The sequence below is a fragment of the Ambystoma mexicanum genome, chromosome 6p (assembly GCF_040938575.1).
Source record: "Ambystoma mexicanum isolate Mex_15411 chromosome 6p, UKY_AmexF1_1, whole genome shotgun sequence".
Lineage (NCBI taxonomy): Eukaryota > Metazoa > Chordata > Amphibia > Caudata > Ambystomatidae > Ambystoma > Ambystoma mexicanum.
Genome location: NC_090935.1, coordinates 548,166,762 through 548,192,521, shown reverse-complemented (window position 1 = coordinate 548,192,521; position 25,760 = coordinate 548,166,762). Strand labels below are relative to the sequence as shown.

The window sequence follows — 25,760 nt, the reverse complement described above, 5'->3', positions numbered from 1 at the left end:
TTCTTTGAACTACTGAGTTTGATACTTTGTGAAGAAAATGAACGTGTTTTCCCATGCGGGTAAAAGTGGAGTTCCTTGTTGATTTTTCTCAGAATTGGTTTGACGGGCCTGTCATTCAGAAATAATGCCTGGTTTTGCTGAAGCATAATGAGATATAATGGGCATGGCAGGTCCTTATTAATCACAGTGGTTTAAGAAAGAACAGATGGAAATAGCGTCAGAGCAGCATTTTTTAAGCTGAAAAAGTTTCCTTTCTGATGGGGATTTTGGGCTTTCAGCAAAGCAGTGCTCCCTTTTCACTATATTTCTTTTGTACAGGTAAGAACACACTGGCACGCTCCCTCAGTGTGTCCTATTGTTCCATCCTGCCCAATGTGTGCTTGACAAGACGGTGCAGCCTTCTTTTTGTTGCTGCAAAACGCAGTTTTGAGGCCATGGTGCTTATAGGAGCCAGCACAACCATTTTACTGTTTCTGCGAAAATGCAGTTTGGTTTTGGTGAAATTCTGTTCAGTGGGTCAATGTAGCCCACATAACATACGTCTCAGATTTTGGCAACTTCCTAGTCGCAGTCTGGAGAATCCCCCTCTGTAAAAGCAAATGCCTCAGCTGTATGTATTCATATCTATCTCCCTCTGTTAGCCTTCCCATACCATGTCTCTGATCTTCACGCATCCACTGGCCTTCCACCTGCTAAATGTGCCCTTCACCATACCCGGAGTGAGATTAGGGTTTTCAAACATAGGGGTGAATGGGGCTGGATTATTCGACACATTTTGATCCACCTATCCCATATATGGCAGGTTGCACGGAGGACCCTGCTACTCCTAGAGCTCAGGGGCCTGTCGCTCTCGTGAAGCCACAGCAAACCCGCCAGTGGGCAGCCCACCACCGTTCTGTCCACCAGGGCCCAGACTTTGTCCCTACACTCAGGGAGGGAACCATTCACCGACCACTCTTAATTGGGCCGCCTCGTAATAGCGGTATAAATTGGGCAGTCTCACTCCCCCTCTCTGTCTAGGGGCCGTCAGGAGATCTAAAGCGACTCTCGAGCACTTGCCTTGCCAGATACATTTAGAGATCAGTGTGTTTATTGATTGAACAAAATGCCTTGGGGACCACAATAGGAAGTGTTTGGAATGTATATAATAATCTGGGGAGGGTCCCCATCTTTACCGTATTTATTAGCCCTAACCAGGAGATCTGCATAGGGGTCCACCTGGCGAAATCTGCTTGTCTCTTTTTAATTAGATCCTGGTAGTTAGCTTTGTACAGGGAGGAGACTCTACTGGTTAATTTTATTCCTAGATATGTTATGCTTCCACCGGAAGAGGGAGCAGCTCTGCAGGGCGGTGATCATCTTTTTAGGTAAACCCACCGCCAACATTTCTAATTTACCCATATTTATTTTTAGCCCCAAGAGCCCTTCTTGTTCCCGTAGGATTTCCACGAGGGCTGGGCTGGACGAGGCCGGTTCTGTCGGTGTCAATAGCATGCCGTCCGCATAGGTGGCCGTTTTATGCATTTCCCCTTCGAATGGGATCCCTTTGATTTCTTGGTTTTGTCTGATTAAGGCCTAGTAGGGGTTCCAAGTATGTAGCATATAGATAGGGAGATAGGGTACATCCCTGCCTGGTCGGTCCCGCACTCAGTGCCAATGGCTTCCGAGATATGTGCATTAACTGCCAGCCTAATTGGGTTTCTATAGTTCGCCTCCACAATTTGGATGTAATTCGGCTCAAACCCCATTTGTTCCATCACCTGAAATAGGTATGGCCATGCCACCCTGTCAAAAGCTTTTTCAGCATCTAGGGAAATCAGGGTTACTGGGATCCATTTAACTTCCAATTTTTCTAATCAATGGATTACCCTTCTGGTATTGTCCCAGGTTTGTCTCACCGCAATAAAGCCAGATTGATCCCACCAGATGACCCCTGGCAGTACTCCCTTTACTCTTTCTGCAAGAATTCCTGTATACATTGTTCCGTCCATGTTTAGTGGCGCAATAGGCCTATCTATACGAACCACAGCATGTAGGATCTTTATTAGGTTTTTTAGCAATACCCCCTTAGCCTCAGTCATCGAGCGCGTCACTCCTTCCCCATTCCGAAAGTTGTTATATAATTTAGTGAAGAAGCATTTTAGCTCATTACAATATGTTTTATAGAAGATCCCTAAGTAGCCATCTGGGCCAGCTGCATTGTTATTAGGAAGGCTCTTTATCATCTTCTCCACCTCTTCCTTTGTAATTTATCTTTCTAGGTTTTCCCTATCTGCTTCTGTTACCTTGGTCAGCTTCACCCCTCCTAAAAAATGCCTTTATCTTATGAGCATCCGGACTTTCCAAGGAGTAGAGTTATAGTATGCTACGAAGGCTCCTACTATCCCATCTGAATCTGTGACTATGGACCCATCCGATTGCTTTATACCTCCTACGTGATGTTGCCCTCTATGTTGTTTCAGTAGCCTTGCGAACATTTTATCTTCCTTATTGGCTCTGAAATAATAGCATTGCTTAAGACTTAGGAGATCGCTCTCAACCCTGGTGGCCCTAAGCAGCCTCGGTTGTCTTTGAGCTTCTTTCAGACTATTATAGTTCTCCCTATTCTTAAGTTCTGACAGCTCCTTTTGTGCCTTTCCCAGTTCGGTTTATAAATCTTTTTCAAATCTGTCATGCTGTTTCCATCTTTGGGCTTTTAGGGAGATTAGCTCCCCCCTTAGTACTGCCTTGAAAGTGTCCCATAGAGTGTCTATGGGGACCCCTTGTTTGTTATCCAGTGTGAAATAGTCCTTAACTTCCCCTCTTTCGAATCACGTCGTCCTTAAGGAGCCCTCCAGGCATTCTCCAGGACCATAACGGGTTACTCGGTTTTAATCCCCTGGCATAAATCTTTATCGGTGCATGACCTGATAGGGATATTGGATCTACCTCTATATCTATTAGCGTCCCTAGCATACGCGGGGTGCCACAGACATAATCTATTCTTGAGAACGTCCGGTGAACTTGGAAGAAACACGTATACCCTGTCTCCTGCCCTTTTCTTCGTGCTAGAAGTCTCTCATTGCAGCCTGGCCAACCTGTCCTGCACTGCCTTAGATGAGTGTTGACCCTTCATGATATCCCGGCCACTCCTATCTCTCTCTGGGTCCCAAGCTATAATGAAATCCCCTGTAATCCCTGTAAGGAGGATGTCCCCTGCAGCAAAGCCTTCTAATTTCCCCAGCGTCTGGTATGAAAAAGTGTCCTGTCTGGTGTTGGGAGCATATATAGTGCCTATTGTCATCATCCTGTTTCCCAGCTGAACGTGCAGAATAATAAACCTCCCATTCGGGTCACTAATGTTTTGATTACTTTTGCCCCCAAGGAGTTGTTTATACCCACTAGTACAGTCACTGTTTTATTCCAGGTATTCGCCTCGTCAATTTGTGAAAACTGATCTTCGCTTATGTCCATCTCCATTTTTTATGTGCGTTTCCTGTAGTAATATCAAGTCCACTCCACCCCTCTTAATCTGTGCTCCTAATTTCTTCCTTTTTTACCGGGGATATTTAGGCCACAGACATTATGTGAAAGAATTTGCATCAGCTTCTTTACTTTGTCATCTTCCCCTCATGGCTCCTATTATTTCCCCAGTGGAATCTATACCCCTTCATATTCTCAACATCCCTCCATGCGATCCCCCCTAACATCCACTGCCCACCTCCCTCGCTTCCCTCTATTTTATTCCCCCCACCTCTATCCGGTCTAGGTTCCGTATCCTAGGATACTTCTAACCAATTTGGGAATCAGCCCAAGATTCCACCCGAAACCCAAGGTTTTTTTTTTTATTGATTTTTAATAACATTATAAAAAACAAACAAAGCATATAACATTTAACCAACAACATAACTGGCCGTATGGCACTTGGCGTAGATGTCCTTTCACGTTTTCGCCTCAGAGTGGGTGGGGGATCAAGTCTTTTGGACCACCTCATTTCTCATGGCCGTTTTAGTGCTTACTTTTCACGCCTTCCTGTTCTGGGGGCTTATCGAATGACTGTCCTTCACTGTTCCCCCCCCCCCTCCCGGATTTTCTTCTTCACTGTCTTCTCTTTGTTCAAATAAGTTCTGCATCAGAGAGTTCCATGCCATCATTCTCTGTCCCGTTTCCCCCACTCCTTTCTTTGCCGCCTTTATCCACACTGCTGTCTCTGTCATTGCCCATTTCTTAAAGTCCGCCCACCATAGATCTATTCTTGGGCCCTTCCTTGAGTTCCACACCATTGCTATCCGCCGTTTAGCTAATATGCATAGTAGGTCTGTCATTTTAGTCAGGTGCGCCCTGTGTCTGCCTCCTCTTGGGAAGAGACCCAGCAAGTACAGTTCAGGATTCTCTTCTTGTATTCGGAGTCCACTACTGGCCACTCTCTGTCTAATTTCGGCCCAAAAGACCCGTATCACTGGGCAGGTCCAGAACATGTGTATCATGTCTGCTTGCTCTTCCAGGCAACGGGGGCATGTACGGGGGCCTCCTGGCATCATTGCGTTCATTCTCTTAGGCGTGAGGTAAGCCCTATGCGTGACGTATAGTTGTACTTGTCTGAACCGTGCGTTCCTTGATACCTTCTTTGGATATTTCAGCACCCTGGACCATTCCTCATCACCAAGGGGTCTCCCGAGTTCCTCCTCCCAGTTCTCTCTGGTGCGTAGCACTTGCAAGTTGTTAACTTTTAACATTTGTTGATAGAATCTGGAGGTCGTGTGTCCCTCTTCTGATATGTCGTACCATGCATCCGACTCCTCTTCCATGTCCTCTTGGTCTGGCCACCTCTTCTTCTTGATTGTTAGTATTATCCTGTTATATCGGATGAATTGACCTTCGTGTATGTCGCAGTCCTCCACCATGTCCTGGAATTCTGTCCACTGCTCGTCTTTCCTCAAATTTCCTCAAATCTCCAATTTGTGCTGCACCCTTCGCTTCCCATTGGGATCTGTATATTGCAAGTGTGTTGGGATCTGTGCCTACTAACCCCGCTAGTGGGATCTGAGCTAGTGGGATCTGAGCTGAACAAGGGTCCTTGATCTTCTGTAGTCTCCACGGCCTCGCCCACAATGCCATTGCGAGCTTCAGCATGTTTGGTAGGGTCTTGAGCAGGGATTTGTCGAGCCATGGGACTTCACGTAGATAGTAGGATTTCAGTGCTGGTTGGAGAAGTGTTTTATCTATTGATTCGTCTTCTCCCAGCCATTTGAACACAAATTGCAGTTGCCCTGCTAAATAGTACTTTTCAAAATCGGGCAGCCTGATGCCCCCCTCCTCGTACTCTCTCTGTAAGGTTGTCATGGCGATTTTGTACCTCCCTCCTCCCCACAAGAACCCCCGTGTTATTGTGTTCAGTTTCTTAAAGAAGGCTCTGGGTATGGCGTGCGGAATGTTTGTGAAGTAATATAGCAATCTTGGAAGTACCACCATTTTCAGAATGGCCGCTCAACCCATCATCCCCAGTGGGAGTGTCCCCCAGAAGCCCATGGCCTTTTGTATTTTATCTAGGGCTGCTAGTGTGTTGCGTTCATGTGACTCTACAGTGTTGTGGTGTATTTCGATTCCTAAATACCGGAAGGAGTGCGGCGCCCACGCCAGACCCATGTCTGGGAGTTCATCCCGGGGCACTCATTTTAATTCGGCCAGGGGGAAGAGGACCGATTTCTCTTTATTGATGGCAATCCCTGAGAGTCTAGTGTAGGCTTCCGCCGCCTCTAAGAGGCAGGGTAGGTTGACACGTGGATTGTCCACAAAGAGGAGGATATCGTCTGCATACAGTGAGACCTGGTGTACCACTCCATCTATATCTATTCCTGTGTCCTCGTATTGCGCCCTGAGGAACACAGCCGATGACTCCAGGGCCAATATGTATAACATCGGTGATAGAGGGCAGCCCTGCTTGGTTCCCCTGTATATTCTCCATGCTTTCGAGATCTGTCTCCCTGTTTTCACTCTTGCCCTGGGGTCTTTGTATAGCAATCTAATCCATCTAAGAAACCCTTCTCCCATGCCAAAGTGGGCTAAGACACTCAGCAGCCACTTCCAGCTAACTGAATCGAATGCTTTGACGGCGTCTAATGACACTACCGCACATTCGCCCTGTCTCTGGTTTGTCTGTTCTATAACATAATGTAGTCTGCGGAGGTTCCATGATGTGTTGCGCCCTGGGACATAGCCCGTTTGGTCTGAATGGATCACTGTGGGTATCACTAATTTCAGGCATCTCGCTAAGACCGCTGTGAGTATCTTGACGTCTTGGTTGATAAGGGAAATTGGTCTATATGATGCACACTCCCCTGGGGGTTTTCCAGGCTTGAGGATCGGCACAATTGTCGTTTCCGACATGCTGTCTGGCAGTTGCGATTCCTCATATGCTTCCTGGGATGTTTCTAACAACTTCGGGGCGATAGTGCTCTTGTATGTCTTATAAAACTCCCCCGGAAGTCCATCGGGGCCCAGGGATTTGCCTGAAGGGAGCTCGGAGATCACTGTCTCTATTTCCGGCACACCACACCTTACCCGTGCAGGCCCACTTGTTCCTGTTGTATAGCATTCACTATTTCTTAACTGTCCATTTGATCGCCCCAATGATCTTTGCTTTTTTTACAGACACCTTAGGCGAATCATTTGTATCAGTCCGTAGATCAAATCAAAGTTATTTTTCATCCCCTCTTCGTGTGACATGGGGACCTTTGAGTTTATCTCTTCTACTTCCATGAGCCATGGGCCACTCCAAAGGCCTGTGTCGCTGTTGTTGAGCCCTTCATCCTTGGTCCCTGGGGTCCACCTCATCTTCCTCCATCCCCAGGATTGCCAAGCTTTCCACACATTTGGTGGCTCTCTGCTGTCTCCCCTCCAAAGGAAATAGCAAGCCAAAGGGAAAGGTCCATTTATAGAGGATTTTTTTTCCACCAATGTTCTCGTCACTGGCCCCATTGCTCTTCTTTTCTGAAGTGTGGTAGCAGCCAAGTCTTGGAACAGGCTCACTTATGACCCATTGACTGAGATCGTAGTCTGGCCCCTGGCTGCCCTAAGGATGTTCTCTTTCTTTTTGTAAGAGGCCAGAGCCGCCAGCACATCTCTGTCTATTTCCCTCATCACTTCTCTTGGGGCCCACCCTATGTATTTGGTCTATCCCGATCTACTCCGGGGCTGAGTCCAACATCAGGGTTTGCGAAATATTGCTGCATCATAGATTTCAGATTTGCCTCCGCATTAGACTCTGCCAGGCCCTTAATTCTTATGTTAGATCATCTTAAACGGGTCTCCATATCCTCGGCCTGAATTTCCAGGTTTTGCATGGCAGAGGCGATTTGCTCTAGTAGCCCTGAGTTCTGGCGGACCTCCTTGTCGACTTCAGATAAGCCCTGTTCTGCTAGGTCCACCCTATTTCTGAGGGAGTTGATTTCTTCCCAGACTTCCTTCAAGGAGCTCTTCAGGTCTTCCTTCAGCTTAGCCATTTGATCCTGAAAGGATATTTTCATCCTTTCATCCATGCCCTTTTAAACACGCTTGCAAATCTTATTTAGTTGGGGCCATTTCGTCGGTTGTCAGGGGGGGGGTCTGCCCATCCTTCTATTGTTGTCCCAACTCGCCGGGGGCATCTTCTGCAGGGGGCCGTTGCCAGGACCTTTCTAATTGGCCCATCCTTGTGCTTTTCTTGATTGACTGCAACACTGGAGTCTGCTTCCCTTTTATTTCGGGAATCTGCGTGTGCTGCAGTCGTTTTGAGACTTTCCTTGAGTATGCCTATTAAACTTGCACCCTTGCGTGAGCCCGTTTAACTTGTTTAGCTTCTTCAGTGTTAGTCTCAGCACCTGCTGTGTTTAGAGCCTTCCTTTTGATTTCCCTCGTTTGCTGCAGTCCTATCACCAGCACCTCCTTTTGATCCCCCCCTAATACGGGCCTCCAGCAGCTCACCACTCCAATGCTGAGGGCCCCTGGGCCCCCTGTTGAATGTGCCTCCATTTTAATCTGGTGGGTGCAGGGTTATGAGGGCAACAGGCCCCGATTCTGGGGCTGCGTTAATGCTGCCAAAGCTTGCCTTTGCTAAGCAGCACCGGGGCGTGTAGCGCTAGACCCTCCCAGTGGGGGAGGGAAGCTCTCGTGCTTGTGCTACCGCGTTCTATGCAGTCACCCTTAGCCGGATCAGACCGGCTCGTCGATCAGGTATTGCGCTCTATATGGGCTGCGTTGCTATTATCACCCCGCTGAATGGTGCACCACCCGGTATCTTCCTCCCGCTCACCTTCTCAGTATTGCGCCAGTTGAATGCCTGAGGTTCGCCTCTCTCACAGGCTCTCTAGGATCGGTTTCCCTTTCTTGTGCCGCTCTCTGCTCCACCATCTCACACCGCTGCTGGGGTCCGGGGGTCCGTCCCCTAACACCTTCAGTCCTGCCGGGAACCCGCCTTGCCTTCACCCATGTCTCTTTTTCTCCGACAGAGTGATTCAGACTCACGCAGTATCCAGCGCCCCACCTCTCCCATGCCAGGGAAGCCGACCAGTTGCTTTTCTATGTGCTGCTTCGTAAGCTGCAAACCTTCTGTCTCAGTGTTGCTACTCTTTTTCTCACAGGGGCTCCATATATAATGTCCCCTTCTTGCTGCTATCAATCGCTCGCTTTATTTCTCCTGTTATGGGCCTGGCCAGGAGCTTGTGGGTTTACAACCTACTCTCCGGTGGCCATCTTGAAATCCCCCTCAGTTGTGTTTTAAGGTGTTTATGGAGTGGCAGTTGATGAGTTGTGTGAAGAGAAGTGTGGGGTAATAAGTGTGATGTGTGGGGTGAGAAGAAAGGAGAGGGGGAACAGAGAATGTGTGCAGTATTGAGAAGGTGGGGTAGAACGGCATCAGTGTTTAGGAGAACGGAAAGTTATAACGAGTGGGTAACCAGAAGCAACTCTGAGTACCACTACCCCACTCGAATATGTGTGTACCGCGCTTCTGCGGTACTGGGTAAATATAGTTAAGAACCATCGCAAGTGGGTCACTGATATAAGAGTAGGGATGTATAAACTGTGGCTTGAAGAAGAAACAAAAATATATGGACGTGTTGGGTCATATCTACACATATTTAGCTGAAAAGTATAAAGGGAGGAAGTTGAAGAATAGGCCAGGCATTCTTGAGCTGTGGGGTATATTTGAGGATTTGGAAGATGCCCCTGATTATTCTAGGGGAAGAGAAACTGTAACCCCAGCAACCTGTGTTACCCCCACACCTTGTGTGGCCCCACACCCTGGGATGCCCCAATAACTCCAGCCCCCATGATGTTACCCTATGCAGGCAGCCACATGTTGCACTAATCCTGAGTATGTGCCCCCTGCAGCCCTGTGACATAGAGCCTGCACCACCTAGGAAAACGTCCCACAGGCCCCCGTAGAATACGCGACACGCGTCCCATTAGTTATCGATACAGATAACAGGGCGTAGAGAGAGTTAGAAAGAGCCTTTTGAAGGACAGAGGCAGAGCCTGTGCAAGTAATGCTGAAACAGGGAAAAGGGAAAAGGGTGCCGATAAGTACAGATGAGTGGAGAGCAGGTGATATTTTATTTTGAATTGACAGCAGAGTGATTGGGAATGTTAAGAAGGATTTCTGAACTCTGACCTGGAGGGGCAGAGGTTCAGAAGGCCAATCTAGTTTCTTGGAACAGGGTAACCACTGGACAAGCCAGACCAATTAAGATAGCTATGGCAGGCGGTCACGACTAAGGGCCTCATTACACAGATGGCGGTGGACCAAGGTGCTATTAGCACCTTGGTCCATGCCGGTAAAATACCGGCACCGCCTTGGTGGAAAGGGGAATTACCGCCCTATTCCAAGGTTGGCGGGGCGGTAATTCCCCTTTTCCCCCATTGCCCTTCCCCATTCCTATTTTTGCCCCAATTGTCTATGCGAATGGGGAAGGCGCTAATTACGGTGCCGCAAATTGCGTAATTAGCTCCCTGGTCCCTTTGCGGAAAGGGACCACGTAGCAAGGCGGTAAGGGTTTACCGGTACCGGTAAAATACCGGTACCGGTAAACCCTTACCGTCTACTGTGTAATGAGGCCCTAAGTCTCAGGAGGGGTGAGGGTGACTGAAGGACCTCAATGAGCACACAGAGCAAGGACACTTACAAATTACTTCAGACAGGTGTTATATCAAAAATATAGACACATTTGTTACAAGGCCTTTATAACATAGACCATAGCAGAAGAATCACAGTAACACTAAGTAAACCAATACATCATACTCAGTACAATATATATACAAGATCAGGGGGGTTTAAAGGGTTAAATGCACAAAATATGTTAACAACCTAGATGGGAAGGAAACAGGCAGTGCAGGTAATCTTTAGTTTGTTTATTTATTTATTTATATTGCGCGCCAGACCCAAAGGTATAAGGGCGCAGGAACGGCAAGGATATTCTCAGCTTGGTTACAGTGCTGTACAGTAATAAGTGTGTACATAGATTAGAGCAATTACGACAAATGCAGTGAAATACCTTTACAAAATATAAATATTTACAAATATACGTGGGTCAGTAGTATACATAGGGTGGGCAGGGTGAGTTATTGGTCATTATTCTTTATCCATAAATGTAATTGCATCTAAAGGAGGAGTCCTCAAGGAATGAGCCAGGGAGTTTCAGTGTTGGGCTGCTTTCACCTGGAAACTGTTGCCGCCCGTTTTGGTTCGTTTGAACCTGGGGACTGAGAGCAAGTTGGCATTGGCGGATCTGGTAGGTCGGTTGGTGGTGTATCTTTTTATTCTGTCGACTAAGTACCGGGACGCTACATTGTTGTGGCATTTATGTGTTAAAGAGGCTACTTTGAGCAAGATTTTATCCAAGGTAGTAAGCCATTATGGGCTTTTCTGATGTTGGATATGTGTTCTGTCTTGGAGATGCCGAGCTCTGCTCTGAGAGCATTGTTTTACAGAGTCTGGATTTTGTTTGTAAGATATTTATTGGCTCCTACATAGAGGGTGTTACAATAGTCCAGTTTGGATAGTATGAGGGTTCTGGCTAAGGTGATAAGCTCTGGGAGGAAAGGAAAGGTTTGGCTGCTCTTATAAGTTTGCAAGTGTGGGCTGTGGAGAAGGCCATGGAGCTAACCTGTTTGCGGAAGGAAAGGGATGAGTCTAGGTAGATTCCTAGAGTTTTAATTTCCTTGGCTACCTTGATGGGGTTGCCATCTATAATGAAGCTAGTGTAGTTGTGATCCAGTTTGTTTAGGTTAGGGGAGGAGCCGAGGATGATAAGTTTGGTCTTGTCATCATTCAGGCATAGACTGTGGGAGGCCATCCATGCCTGGATGATGAGGTACACCTTGTTCATCAAGGCCAAATCCTTGTTGTAATCTCCCGTCAACCGGATGAGGATCTGGGTATCATCGGCGTAGTTAGTGTAGGTGATACACAGGCCATCGAGATCATCAAGCAGGGGCTTCGTGAACACGTTGTACAATGTAGGGGAGACGTATGATCCCGGGGGGACCCTGCATCTGGTGGGGATACGGTCAGCGGAAGCTAAGGTGGAGAAGACACGCATAGACCTGTTATTTAGGAAGGACTCAATCCAACCGATGGCTTCTTGAGAGAAGTGGGCTGCCGAGTTTAGGTGGCTACAGAGAATTTTGTGATCTACTAAATCGAATGCTGCGGAGAGGTCAAGTAGAAGTAGTAGAGCTGTTTTCCTGTTATCTCTGAGGGTGTCAATTTGAACTTTCAGATCGATGAGAGCAGTCTCTGTCCCGTGTTGTGGTCTAAAGCCAGATTGTCGGATTCCCAGGAGGTGGTTTACTTCAAGGTATTGTTGTATTTGTAGGTAAGCAGTCTTGTCTAATATTTTGAGCCGGAAGGGGACGGTGGTGATGGGTCAATAATTAGTGGGAATAGATGGATCTAGGGAGGGTTTTTTGAGTAAAGGGAGAACCCAGGACTCTTTAAGATTGTTGGGGATGATGCCTGAGGAGAAGGATTAATGAGTTTGGTGATAAATGGTGAGAGGTCTCTTGCTGCATCTTTAATGATCTGTGATGGGCAGGGGTCAAGGTTTGAGGCCGAGGATCATTTTTTCTACTTCTAGTGTAGAGACTTTGGAGAAGCTGAATCGGGCAGGTGGGTTGGGTGTAGGGTTATGGGAAGTCGGGCGGGGGGATATTAGTGAGGTTAGTAGAGTTGGTTAGGCATTCCTTCTTATTATTGATTGTGATTTGTAGGCCTGCAACTTTGTTAGAGAGGGCGTTTCGGAAACTGGTGCACCATTGTTTATCTTTCACACATGTGTCAAGGATAGGGATGGGTGTTTCCAACTCTTTGATTATAGTGAACAGTTCTTTGGTACTGGATTTGGCTTGGGGTAGTCTCTGGTTATAAGATTCTTGTTTAGTAGTGATGATTTCTTTTTTGTATGTGGCAGCTATTTTATTGAGGATCAATTTGTTGTTGTCTGTGGGAGATTGTCTCGAGGCTTGTTCCTTTTTGCGTTTCTCTAATCTGAGAGCTGGGTAGAGAACCAGGAGTTCAGGTGTTTTTTCTGTTTGCTTTTTCTTAGTTTTAACGGTGCAATGGAATCTAGAGCTAACCTCATGATTTTGTTGTAACCCTCTACAAGGTAGTGGGGGTTGGACGTCGTTGAAAGTTGGTTCAGAGTTGGCAGAATGAGTGGGATAAGTTTTTCCGCTGCAATGTTTTTTTTGTTTCTCGTGGGAATGGCATTAGCTAGTGGCTTGTTGGTGGTGGGGCTTGAGGCTTCGAGGGTGACGGTGAGGGTAATGAGATGATGGTCAGACCACGGTTGAGGGGAAATGGTGGTAATGGAAGCTACACAGTTGTGGTCTGCGACCCAGTCGATGGTTCTCCCTTTGTTATGGGTAGGGACAGACACTCTTTGGGTAAAGCCTAGTTCTGACAGGTGTTGTTGATGAGGGTAGCTTGATGGTCTTTGGGGTCTTTAAAGCCTAGATTAAAATCTCCTAAAATGAGATTCTGGGAAGTATTCTTTAGGTTATTGGTAAGGATGGTGGTGAGGTCTTCCTCGAAAGAGCCTAATGGCCCAGGGGGTCTATAAAGTAGATTAATACTGATGGTTTGGGAGTTTGCAATAGGCAGCTTAGCTGTAAGCGATTTGCATGATGTGAGGATGTCTGTAGTGTCAAGTCTGATGTTGAGGTGTGTTTTGGCAATTATAGTGAGACCTCCGCCTCTGGTTTCTATTCTGTCCGCTCTGAAGATAGTATAGTTGTCCGGGATAGCTAAAGAGAGCGCTGGGCCAGCGGTTGCATGGAGCCAGGACTCATTGATGCCTAGAAAGTCTAGTTTTTCTTCTAGGATAAGGTCTGCTATATCGATGGCATGGGCTACTACAGATCGCACGTTAATTAAGGCCGCCTCTGAAGGGCTGGGTGATGGTTTTAGTATGGGTGTGTGTGGTGGCTGTATTGGGAGGATTATGCTTAGTCCTGGTATTAGTTAGGTTGTGCCTAGGTTTGTTCATGGAACGATTGGTGGGAGTGACTGTATGCATGGGTATGGTCGGGTTCGTCAGATTAGACTGGGTAGAGTCCCTGGCACGCGGTTCATATAGTTTGGGTAGTTCGGCTCGGAGTCTGTCATTTCTAGTGGGAAGCCTACAAGGCATAGAGGCGTGGGGCAGAGTGGGTGTGAAGGAAAGTGTAGGCGGTAGAGGGTATGTGTAGGACATAATGGTAGGAGGAGGGGTGCCTGTAGGGGCAGAGCTAGAGGTGAAGCTTGCGTCATTGTGTCACTGGATGCGTAGATCAGGTGGAGAATTACTCTCAGCAGTGCTGAGAAGATGCCTGGTAGATACATTCTATCATTTCTATAGATGGATGCTAAATGCAACAATCAAATGGCAGGGTAGATGCTAAATGCAACAATCAAATGGCAAGGTAGATGATGCAACAATCAAATGGCAAGGTAGATAGATGCTAAATGCAACAATCAGGTTGTGATAATACATAGAATGTTGCATTGCATGCATATGAACAGGGTGTGGCTTACAAGGTAGGATTTAGCCAAACATTGCGGCAGATTAGGAGCATTACGTTTTCCTTTGTGTGGCTTTGCGGGTGATGTGTGGCATGCGGGCATGGGAATGTTGGATGAGGACGTGCTTATGCTGTTTGTTAGTTCATTGGGCTGAGCAGTACCAATGGCACTGGTAATTATGATCAAGTTTTGTCAGGGCCTTAGTAGCGTGGAGCTGTAGCAAGCGCTTCCACGTTGCGCATCAGTTACAGGATTGGCCGTGTTGTGCAGCTTTGTGTAACATAATCGTCCATGTGGATAGGGTCTCAAAGTGCATACAATCGAACTGCAGGTATAGTGATTTCTTGGGCTTACCTTAGCGAGGAGAGCTTGGCCGCGGGTGAGCATAGGCTCCTGCCTAGCGCTACTGGAATCTGCGAGATCTCACTTTGTTGAATTTTGCAGTGATGTGTTGGGCCAAGGTCGGCAGGATAGAATAAGGTGGAGGTGGAGGGCTACTTGCCTCTCTGCTGCCCGGCGCGGACAGGCGCAACCACCCTCGCCCTTATGGTGGCCGGCCCTTGAGGGTGCGCCGGCTCTCGCCTTCCGGTCGCGCATTGCTGGTGAAGACGGTTGTTCCAGGCCCAGTTCAACATCAATAATACACCTAACTAAGAGGCAGTCCAAGCCCTGTGAAGAGAGGAGCCTTGTGCTCAATAGTACATACACGCGCTTGTACCAATGGGCGGAATAGGGTCTCTTCAAGGGTCTCTAGCAGCTCAGGAAGGTGGATGAGGCGATGCAGAACAGGTTCCCACTATTTAAGAAGGACCTCTACTTGAAGGTAGAGGCAGTTCGAGAGTGCAGGATGGAGTCGCTATTACGCAATAGCTGTGGAAAGGAGAGAGGCCCTCAGGGGCCACTTGTGTGTAAAAATGGGCTCTTGCGCTATGGGCTACCGGTTGGGGTAAGGAGTACTCACCGGTCCCCGATGCAAGCAGACCCAAACTTCAGCAGTTCAGTCCACTTCGCTGGCATGTTCGAATGCGGCAAAAAGGACGTCTCGGCACCTTTCAGTTCCTAAGATACAGCGATGATTCCCAAACGTGACGTTGGTGATTTCTCCACTCCGGGTGGAGGAATCGGCCCAGTTTCACTGCAGCAGGCTTCAGGGACAAGAAGGTCACAAATGCAGCGAACTTGCATAGGTCGTTGCCGCGGCAGGGCAACATGGTAACCATGTTTACTCCGGTCCTGGTGCACTCGTGTCACTTCAGACCTGGGAACGCCAAGTGCACGAAATTTGGTGTGAGGGTGCCGGGGACAAAGAGCTATCAGTATACCAAGTTTCGAGGGCCTCCTCCAAACGGCGGCGGTGACAGAGCAAAGCAACTGGGTAAGCTGCTCAGTCCACTGGTTGGCCCATGGACACATCCGAGAAAGATTACTTGCATGGTTTGATGAAGGTGCCGAGAATAGTTGGTCCCACTATTCCAATGGGCCGATGCGTCTTCGCAGACCTTCTAGGACGACCAGATGCAGAGGGGTGCCACGGAACGACAGTGGGCTCAGGGTGCCAAACCTTCCAGTGGGTCACCAGCGGTTCCTCGACTCGGCTTCGTAGTTGCAGGATACTTGGATCCTATCCTTTGTGCAGTGAGAACTCAGGAGATCGACATGGTAGTGATGTTTTCAGCCTCCTCTTATCTAAAGTTCCCTTCGCGCCAAAACGGAGAAGACCCAATGGGAGATCTGCTCACAAACACACACTCCATACGTGGGCCAATCACGGACCACGGTGGTCCCAGGCATTCATGGCACATCATACTCTCTGTATTGGAATCGGACATTCCAGCCCACATCCTGGAGGCACACACACAAGGCATGCAGAAGCCCATGAAAACATTGGGATTCGCGGGAAAGTGAATGACCAAATAAGGACTGACCGGGTCGACTCAACCTGGGGAAGGTGAAGGGGCAAGATGACCAAAGGACAGGACAAAGAACCTCGTGGCATGGACATTTTGGAGCCAGGCCACCTATTTGTGCCTAACGCGGTGAACGCGGTTAACATGGCAGGAAAGGGTTAAAAAGAATGCGAAAAGATAGCGGCCACCAGTCCTGTCCATGACACATTTGCACAGTTCATGAAAAGTCCAGCGAGAGTATCTAGGGCCTTTGGAAATGACTATAAACCCAAGTGTGCTGTATGGTAAGATACATTGCACACTTGTTACATGTTGCACAAAAGTCTCCCAGTATCGACTGTCTTAAGGGCACGTCAGTTTCCCCATAAAAAGTGAGTGAAAGCCCCAAGGAGTGAGCTGAAGGCTCTGCTTCTCTTGCAAAGTGAGTTAGTGGTGTCTAAACAGCAGCAAATGTTTCGGGGTTGACACATGAAGGGAAAATTACATACAATTATGAAATCTTTCCTAACAGGGACCTATACGTTGAAGTAAAGAATGATGGGCGGAACGATGAAAGAACTAATTTGATGAAGTCACTGGCATCGCTCACAGCAGGAGCAGGCAAGTGGATGTATACACCTGAAAAGCAGAAAGCAGGCATTACACTAGTGGTGGGAGATATGAAAAGTTTTCTTGCTGCATTGTTAGGAGACCAAGCAGATGAAACCTGGAGGAAAACGGGATACCCAGGGGTACAAATGGGCAATGACAATCACGATGAAGCACACTTTAATGATTGTCGGGTGTAAGTATGGACTGCCTTAAGAGCAGCGTATACCGACACACCGGATATAAATTTGATTATGGCGCACACTATAAAATCAGTCGATGATCCTATACAATATATAACCCAAATTCAAGGGATGTGGAGGACTGAGACAGGGGATCCATGGTGCAAAAACATAGCAATGTTTGACGACATTTTAAAGAACCGGCTCCCATTGATGTACAGAATGATTTTGACAAAATGGTGGCAATCAAGGCTAAGGGAAGGGCACAGATTCTGGCAATAATAGTACACCATTTTAGGCGAAGGTAAGAGAAAGAGAAGGAAGTAGTGGATAACGCACAGAAGGCTGAAGCTAAGTTAGTGCAGAAGAAACTAGCAACGTTGTGCATAGAAGGAGCAAGTGATTACGAGCCCGCCTGTATGGCAAGTGGACACGAGGATGGCACCATATTGGACACAATGGTACCAAAGTTATACAGATAACAGAGGGAATCAGGAAGGTTACTAACGATGGAAGAGGGGATTTCAATGAAGACGAGGGGGAAGAGAAGGAGGATTTGGAGGGATGGGGCTGAGATTTGGAGGTTTGGGACCATGTGGGAGAATGGGCCATTTTGCACTGGAATGTAGAAGAAGACAAGCTTATTCGTATGTTCTCCAGCATGGGGACTGGCATGGATTCACACGCTCATGAATATTCCCTGTCGTCAGGCCGGGAATCCTTGGTAAAAGAAAAAACTTTCACTTACAAAACTGTCTTTCTCCTGTAAACCCATCACTGAGCTCTGGGTCATTCTGCCCTCAACCAATGACTGCCCTCTCCCTAGGCTTCTTCTGTGGCAGCCATCTTCAGATTTTTACAGCACGTTCAAGTGTTGGGAGTCCTTGTGTTTTGCTCCGAGAGCTTTTCTAAGTTTTCGTGCTTTTTCGATACAAATTTCTTATTATTGTTAAATAGAGCCGTGTGCTCTTTCGCTCCTTAGCCTGGCAAGCGGGGATCCATTTTTCTGCGTCTTTCAACACCTCTCAAGGGTACAAATTGTCAAGAGTTTTATCAAAGATTCCAGAAGTCCATCGAGCCTGTACCGCTTGCCGGACCATGACAGAGGAGAAGGAGGAGGGAGGCTCTCTCTTCAAGCTCTGCTCCAGCTGCAGATTGAGGAATGAGTTTGTGGAGGACAAACACTCCCAGTGCCTCTACTGTCGCCATCCGGACCACAGGGAAGCGGATTGTGAAATCTGCCTTGGTTTCTCCAAGCGCACTGTCAAGGATCATCACAGTAGGTTGGCTGCGTGGCTCAACACCAAGGCCTCTACCCCGTGCAGCAAGCAGGGTCATGTCTGACCCAGGATCGGCCAGTCTGAGGAGCAGGCTTCTAAGTTTTTTGAGCGTGCTCCAATCGTGGGGGCCCAAGACAAGGCCAAGCACCGCAAGTCCATTTCCATCGGGGTTGCCGTGCACGCAGGTCCAATGACCGTGTCACGCTCACCTGGTCTCCACGGGGGCGTGCTCGTGTCCGCAAGATGTCTGCACTGGTGTTGCTTCGCTTAAATGAGGGTGCTAGCTTGCGTCTTCCCTTTGTTCTTGCCTCAGGAGACGTTTGCCTGCAAGTCGAAACAAGATATTAGCCAACTGATTGCAGCTGGTTTTGGTTTTCACCTCCTTCTGATTTTCCTTCTCTTCCTCTGGCTCACCTTGGTTTTTTAATGGGTGAGCTCTCCGTCCTGCACTCTCTGGCAGGGGCGCGGTTGCACTGTGGTTCCAGGATCAAGTTACTTCACTGATCCGATGGAGGTTGCTGAAATGGAAGGACCGAAGTAAGCAGGTAAGTCTCTATTCCAATAACTCCTTTGAAAAGCTGCTTTAAGTCTTTCTGCTCAAGGTATCTAATGTTCGTTCTTGTCTTTCAGGTGCGGCATTAAGCGGCTTTCGGATGATGGAATGACTCTTCTGACAATGATGAGCAGGATTCCTGCCGGTAAGTATAGCGCTGTGCGACACGTGCTAATTGTTAGCTTTATTTAGCTTTCCTTTGCTGCGTGCGACTAACCTGCTTTGTCTTTTCTGTTCGGCAGGTGCGGCACAATTCCAGGAAGAAGATGGAAGAACTGTTTGACGTGTCGAGTGGCGGCGCAATGCAGAATGATGGAGAACTGCTCGATGGAGTTCCTGGAGGTGGCCGATTCAGGTGAGTAGTTACCCGAGAGGGTACCTTCTGTTCGGTTCTTCTACAGATGCGGTGGTCCGTGGGTAAGAAGAAAGCGAGGTCAGGATGTTCTGCAGATAAGGCCTTCAATGTGTGAATAACTCCTGTTCTTCTCTTTTCATAGGTGCCGATGGATAGAAGACTCTTGTCGGGCGTGGCAGAAGGGAAGCAAGAGCTGAACTGACAGGGTGAGCGTTACGCTGCAGGAGTGCAGAATAACGTGAAGCGTGTTCAGTTTGCAGGGTGCGGTTTAAATAGCCTTACAAGTAGTTCCAGGAAAATAGTCCCCTTAACTATATCCTACCTCTCAGGTAAAATAGTCCCAAGCCACACCCTGTACTGAATAGCTTAGCATCTCAGAGCCATGTATATGGACCAAATGTTTAACACCAACCATGAGCCTGGTCCAGCGTTGCCAGGACTGAGTCCAGGTAAGCCTAGCTGGGGACTGAGAAGCCCCCAAGGAAGCCTGAGGCAGGGATGGGCTCGCCAGTTTCAGGGTTTTGGGAGCATGCACCATGACAGATGGGCAGGGCGCGCTCCTCTTCACCGTCTTCCTCCATCTCCAGCATCACTTCAGCTCTTCCTCGAAGACGAAATCGGCTAACACTGGAAAGCTGCGGGAAAAGCCGGAAAAGACCAAGATGCAGGGAAAGGTGTCAGACCTGCCCCTGAAGGCCCAGGTGGTCCAGGTGAGGTCATCCTCAATGATCGAGCTGGTGGCGCTCGCCCTCTCAAAGGTGTAAGGGGCTGACCCGGTCAAAGGGACACTGACGGCGCCCAGTGTGGCCCAAGGTGGGAGGCCTCGGCCAAGCCAGTGGAGAAAATGCTGAATAAGAGGATGCCATCCCTAAGCCCAAGACAGACCCCTCAGGATGCAGAAAAAGGGCGGGTGGAGGCACACGGTCCCGGAGGACGTGGGGAATGACGACAACAGCGGATGCCGATGGCAGAAACACAGAGGGGGATGACGATGGACGGACTGCCACAGACGGTGACGTGGGTGCTGGGCCCAGCAAGCCTACCCCCCCACACCACACATGGATTTATCGCTGGACATCCTTTTAACTCTACACACACTGGTGTCAGAAATCCAGAAGAGGATGCTGATGGCACCCCCTGGACCGGCCCCAGTAGTACTAGGCCAGCCACCAGTGAAGAAGAAAAATGGCACCCTATGCCACCTCATCAACCACCGCACATGCCTCCCCCCCCGCAGGATACGGCGACAAAGCGACTATGGACACGGACGACGGCGGCACGTTTCTTCACCGCCGAGGGCTTCTCCCCGGATGAGTGGGGTTGTTCCATGCCATGGACGCCTGCGCGTCTGAGCTCTTCCAGCTGACACCAGAAGAGACCAAGAAGGAAGGTTTCCTTTACCAATGACGTGGGGCCAAGAGGAAGACCATTCTAGTGCCTCTCCTGGACAACGTTTGGGATGAGGGCCTGGCACTGATGAGAAACCTGGCCTCAGCCCCAGGAGAGAGGGATAGGCTGCAAAAAAAGCACTGGGTGCGGGAGCCCATACCCAAGTCCCTACAGTCGCCGCTCTCCCCGGACTAAGTGGTCTTGGCGGCTGCAAGGAAGAAGTCTTCTAACCCCTCATCTTCACCCTCCGTTCCCCCAGACAGCGAGGGAATGGAGTTGGACACTGTGGGTAGGAAAGTGACCTACTCAGCTGCGATGACAGTCAAGGCAACTAATGCGTTTGCGATCCCGGCCATATACGTCAGGGCGCTGTGGTACAAGATGGCCCTGCTGCTGGAATTTCTCCCCAATGACAAACGGGTCAAGGCACTTGAGATCCGGCAGGAGGGCGAGGTGGCATCGGACCATGCTATCACCGTGGAACTGGACATCGCAGACAAAGGGTTCCGACAGATGGGGGAACAGTGTCTGCCTCCGTCGTCCTGGCTGGTTGAAAGCCACCAACTTTCGATAGGAAGTCCAAACAAGGCTTCTGGACATGCCCTTCAACAGGAACAACCTCTTTGGGAAGGCCGTCAATGAATCTTTGCAAGCCATTAAGACTGACACGGTATCGGCCCATGCCCTTGGCACGCTACAGCAATATCGTCCTTATTTTCGTGCCTCGGGAGGGAAATCCAGCAGGTCGTCGAAGGGTTTCGGCAAGGGATCATCTTCGTACCGCCAGCCCTCCCGTTCCACGACCCAGGAGGCCTGCAGGGGCCATTCCAAGGCCTTCGTAGGTGGCCGATGTCGCTCCAAAGGTGGTACACAGGCCCGGAAGAAAGATGGATTCAGCCAGGACGTCGGGCACCCAACCTTCCACCCCAGTGGGAGGGCGGCTGGTGGGCTTTGTCAGCGAGTGTCAAAAAATCTCCACCAACTGATGGGTGCTGGATGCTCTCACCCACGCACACACTCAAGAGTTCCAGCAGAAGTGTCCGCGGATACCACCGGTGGCCCAGCAGGAGCAGCACATCCCTCAGCTCCTGCAGGAAGTACAGGCCATGCTAAAAAAGGAGGGTGATAGAGCTGGTTCCAAAGCCACTCCGGGGCTCCAGTGTCTACTCCAGATACTTCTTGGTAAAGAAGAAGACCGGGGGCTGGAGGCCCATTCTAGACCTGTGGCACCTCAACAAATACCTCAAGTTCCAAAAATTCAGGATGGTCACGTTGCAGCTGTGCTCGGCCAAGTGGAGGAAGGAGACTTCTTGTCGTCGCTGGATCTGGAGGACATGTACTTTCATGTCCCATTCACAAGTAGCATCTGAGGTTCCTTCGCTTCGTAGTGCAGGGAAGGCCCTTCCCTTCAGACTGAAGTCGGTGCCCAGTGTGTTCATGAAGTGCCTGGTGCCAGTGGCGGCCCATCTGCGTCTACAAGGGAAACACGTGTACCCATACCTCGACGACTGGCTCATCTGCGGCAAGTCCACGGAAGTAGCCGTCGAACACATGGAGATGACTCATCGTGCCAAGTTCAGGGAAGTAGCCATCGAACACACAGAGAGAACCATCCGACTGCTGACTGAGCCGGGGTTCTGCATCAACTATCCAAAATCCTGGTTGATAGTATTGCAGAACGTGCTATTCCTGGGGGCCAGGCTCAACACGGTCTCCTGCCTGGCGGCCCCCTCGGAAGAGAGGATAGCGGCCATGCTGGGCATGGTGCAACGGCTGCTGGCACTGAAGACTGCCACGGTTCGGACCATCAAGTCGCTTCTCGGCATGACACCTGATCGACTCTGCAGGTTGCGAGTGCGCCCCTTTCGGGAATTCCTGGACGCTCGGTGGATCCAGGTGTCCGGAAGCTTCCCAGACAATATTGTTCTCGACAAGGAGGTCCATCGAGCGATAAGGTGTTGGGGCGTGCGCTCCAACATCACCGCGGGCATGGATTTCCAGAGTCCCCCATACCAGGAGACAGTCACCACAGGGAGTCCACACCGGACTTCTCTACGCCACTGGAGGAGAGGGATCTCCACATCAATGTCCTGGAGCTCTGGGCAGTGTTCTGGGCCCTCAAGTTGTGTGGTGAGGGTTTTCATGGACAACACCACCACAATGTTCTATATCAGTAAGCAGAGGGGATCCAGATCCCCAGCACTCTCCAAAGAGGTGCAGGAATTGTGGCACTGGGCCATCACCCAGGAAATGTTCCTCATTCCTTTCCACCTGGCAGGAGTCAAGAACACCATCGCTGACTCCCTCAACTTCGCTCTTGCCACAAGTGGGAGCTTTGACAGGATCAAGTGGACAGCCTCTTCCTCAGATGGGGCAGACCCCAGATCGATCTGTTTGCGACAGAGACAAATTCCAAATGCCAGAATTTGCAAGCAGGTTCCACCAGTCGAGGAGCATGGGGATGCGTTTTCCTTCCCGCGGGAAGTCCTGTTCCTGTGCGCGTTCCCTCCGTTGCCTCTCCTGCTGCGAGTCATCAATCAACTCAAAGGGTGCCGATGCAGGATGATCCTCATTGCCCCAGCGTGGCCGAGGCAGATTTGGTACCCAGACCTTCTCAGCCTGTCAACATCACCTCCAGTCAAGCTGCCAGTGGTTGCGATCTGCTCACCAGAGAAGGAGGCGCAATCCTGCATCACGACCCAGGATCGCTGAACCTGAAGGTTGGCTCCTGCAGCCTTAGGGTTCGTAGGGTACAAGTTGCCGGTGTACTGCAGGGAGGTCCTTGCCAGGGCCAGAGCATTATTGACTTTTAAGTGCTACGGAAATAAGTGGAAGCGTTTCACTATGTGGTGCCGGTCACAGAAGATCAACCCTCTGAGGGTCACGGCCCCGCAGATTCTTCTGTACTTGTTGTCCTTGGCCAAGGCGGGACAGGCACACGCCTCTATCAAGGTGCATCTGACGGCGATCGCCCGCAACACTAGGTCTCCAGGATGGTCTTCTCTTTGGTCCCACCGTCTCATTAAGGAGTTCCTCAAAGGACTGTGCCGATCATTCCAGCTGGTGAAGGCCGCTGCCCCGATGTGGGAACTCAACGTTGTGCTGACAAGGCTCATGGGGGCTCCCTTCGAGCCTATGCATCAAGCCCCTCTCAAGTTCTTTTCGTGGAAGACGGCTTTTCTCAGAGCTATCACCTCTGCCAGGAGGATAGGTGAGATCCAGGCCCTTTCCTGCAAGCAGTCTTATCTGGCTTTTCACAACACAAGGGTGGTGCTGCGGACTCACCCCTCCTTCATGCCAAAATTTCCATCGGAATTCCACCTCAACAAGCCTTTGGTGTTGCCTGTGTTTTTTCCAAAACCTTTGTCGCCGGCTGAGAGGACTTTGCACTCGCTGCATGTGGTTTGTGCGCTGAGGTTCTATGTGGCAGGCACAGAGAGTTTCCGGAAGACATCACAACTATTTGTGAACTTTTTGTCATGTGAACCATGGGAAGGCCTTGTCCAAGGCTTCCATCTCCAGGTGGTTCTCCGGCTGCATCACACACTGTCACTGGTTGGCAAACCGACTGCTGCCCGGCCATCCGAGAACCCATTCCACCATATTGATCGCTGCTACGATGGCGTTCCTGTCTGATATGCCCCTGCTGGACATCTGCAGGGCTGCTACATGGAGGTCCACGCACACCTTCACAGGAGTCTACTACGTCGACAGGGATTCGAGAGAGGAGTTTACGGTCGGCCAAGTAATGCTATGCAACCTGTTAACTTGAAGGTGAGCCTGTTCCGGAGGTCAGAGTATTTGCTTCTATTGAGCCTTGCCACCTCCCGTGGTTGTGTAATGTTCTGTTGCTATGTATTCATTCATGAGCATGTTAATCTATGCCAGACCCCATGCTGAAGAAGGAACAAGTTACTTATTTATTTATTACATTTGTTATATGCCCAGACCCTGAGGTATCACGGCGTAGTTACAGACAATGGCAAAATACAATCTTAGAGTAGAGCACGGCAATACAGGATATAATACAGTAACACTTTTATGAACAGTTATATACAAAGGGCAGATGGGTTAGGTATGCGCTGGTCAGGTTCTATATTCATGTTAGAATTGATTAAATAACCAGGTTTTTAGCAATAATTATTTTTAGTTTGTTTTTGTTCCTTTTTTTTTTTTTTTTTAAATAGTGGGTAGGAATTTTCATTCTTGATATTAGTGGGAAGGGCATTCCACTATTCGAGATTTTCGCTGTTGTTCGATCTGAGGAGTCTAGTGTGGTGTTTCTTGGTAACTGCATTAAGGAGATATTTTGGTGCTTTGTTAGTTATACATTTGTGGGTGATGCTGAGGGTTTTAAACAGTATTCTGGCTTGAATGGGGAGCCAGATGGTTAGTTCTCCTGATATTAGAAATGTGGTCAGATTTTGTTTATGCCTAGTGCCACTCGAAGGGCTTTATTCGGCATAAATTGGAGTTTGGCTAGATTGGTATTGAATGTGTCTATGAAGAGGATGTCTCAATAGTCAAGCTTCGAGAGTATGAGTGCTCTTGCTAGTGTAATGCAGTTTTTGTCTGAGAGGAATTTACGGCTGAGGGAGATGAGTTTGGATGTGTAGGAGGTGGAGGAGGCTAGGGTTTTAATTTGTTTGGTCATGGTTAAGGTGGCGTCTAGGTATACACCGAGTGTCTTCACTTGTTTAAGTACTGGGATTGTGGTGCCATCAATGATGAAAGATGTGTAGACCTGCTGTAGGGAGGCAATTTTGGATGCTGATCCTAGTATGAGTAACTCTGTTTTGTCATCGTTGAGACAAAGGCTATTGTTGGCCATCCATTTTTGGATTAGTGAGTAGACTTTATTAATACGGAGTGTGTCATGCTCGTGATTCCCTGTTAGAGGGATAAGGATCTGCGTGTCATCTGCGAAATTGGTGTAGATGACACCCATAGCATCCAGTGCTGCAAAAAGCAGCTTGGTGTAGGCGTTGTAGAGGGTGGGGGATAGGCAGGAACCTTGCAGGACACCTAAAGGGACTGGTAGGAGATCAGCTGATTCTTTACCAATGGCCACTCGTAAGGTCCTATCTGTGAGGAGGGATTTAATCCAGTTTGTGGCATTGTTTGACAGGTTAAAGTTATTGGCTAAGGTGGCACAAAGTTTGTCATGGTCGACCAAATCAAAGGCCGCTGATAGGTCTAGTAGCATAAGTAGACAAAGTTTGCCTGATTCTCTGGAAGCATCCATTTGGATCTTAAGATCGAGTAGGGCTGTTTCCGTAATGTGATTAGGGCGGAATCCTGACTGTCAGTCCCCCAGTAGTTGGTTGTGTTCTAAATGGTTTTGGATCTGGGAATAAGCTATAAGTTGTCGATAATTTTCAGGAGAAAAGGGACAGTGGTTATGGATCGGTAGGTAGTGGAGATTGAGGGGTCCAAAGTTGGTTTCTTTAGGAGGGGTGTTACCCACGCATTTTTGATACTGGCAGGGA

The 25,760-nt window shown here is 49.0% G+C and overlaps 1 protein-coding gene across 1 annotated transcript in view; it reads left to right on the top strand.

Moving 5' to 3' along the window:
• Nucleotides 1-25,760, top strand: part of CENPK (centromere protein K) — a 1,342,106-nt gene that overhangs the window by 1,298,926 nt on the left and 17,420 nt on the right. The window lies entirely within an intron of this gene.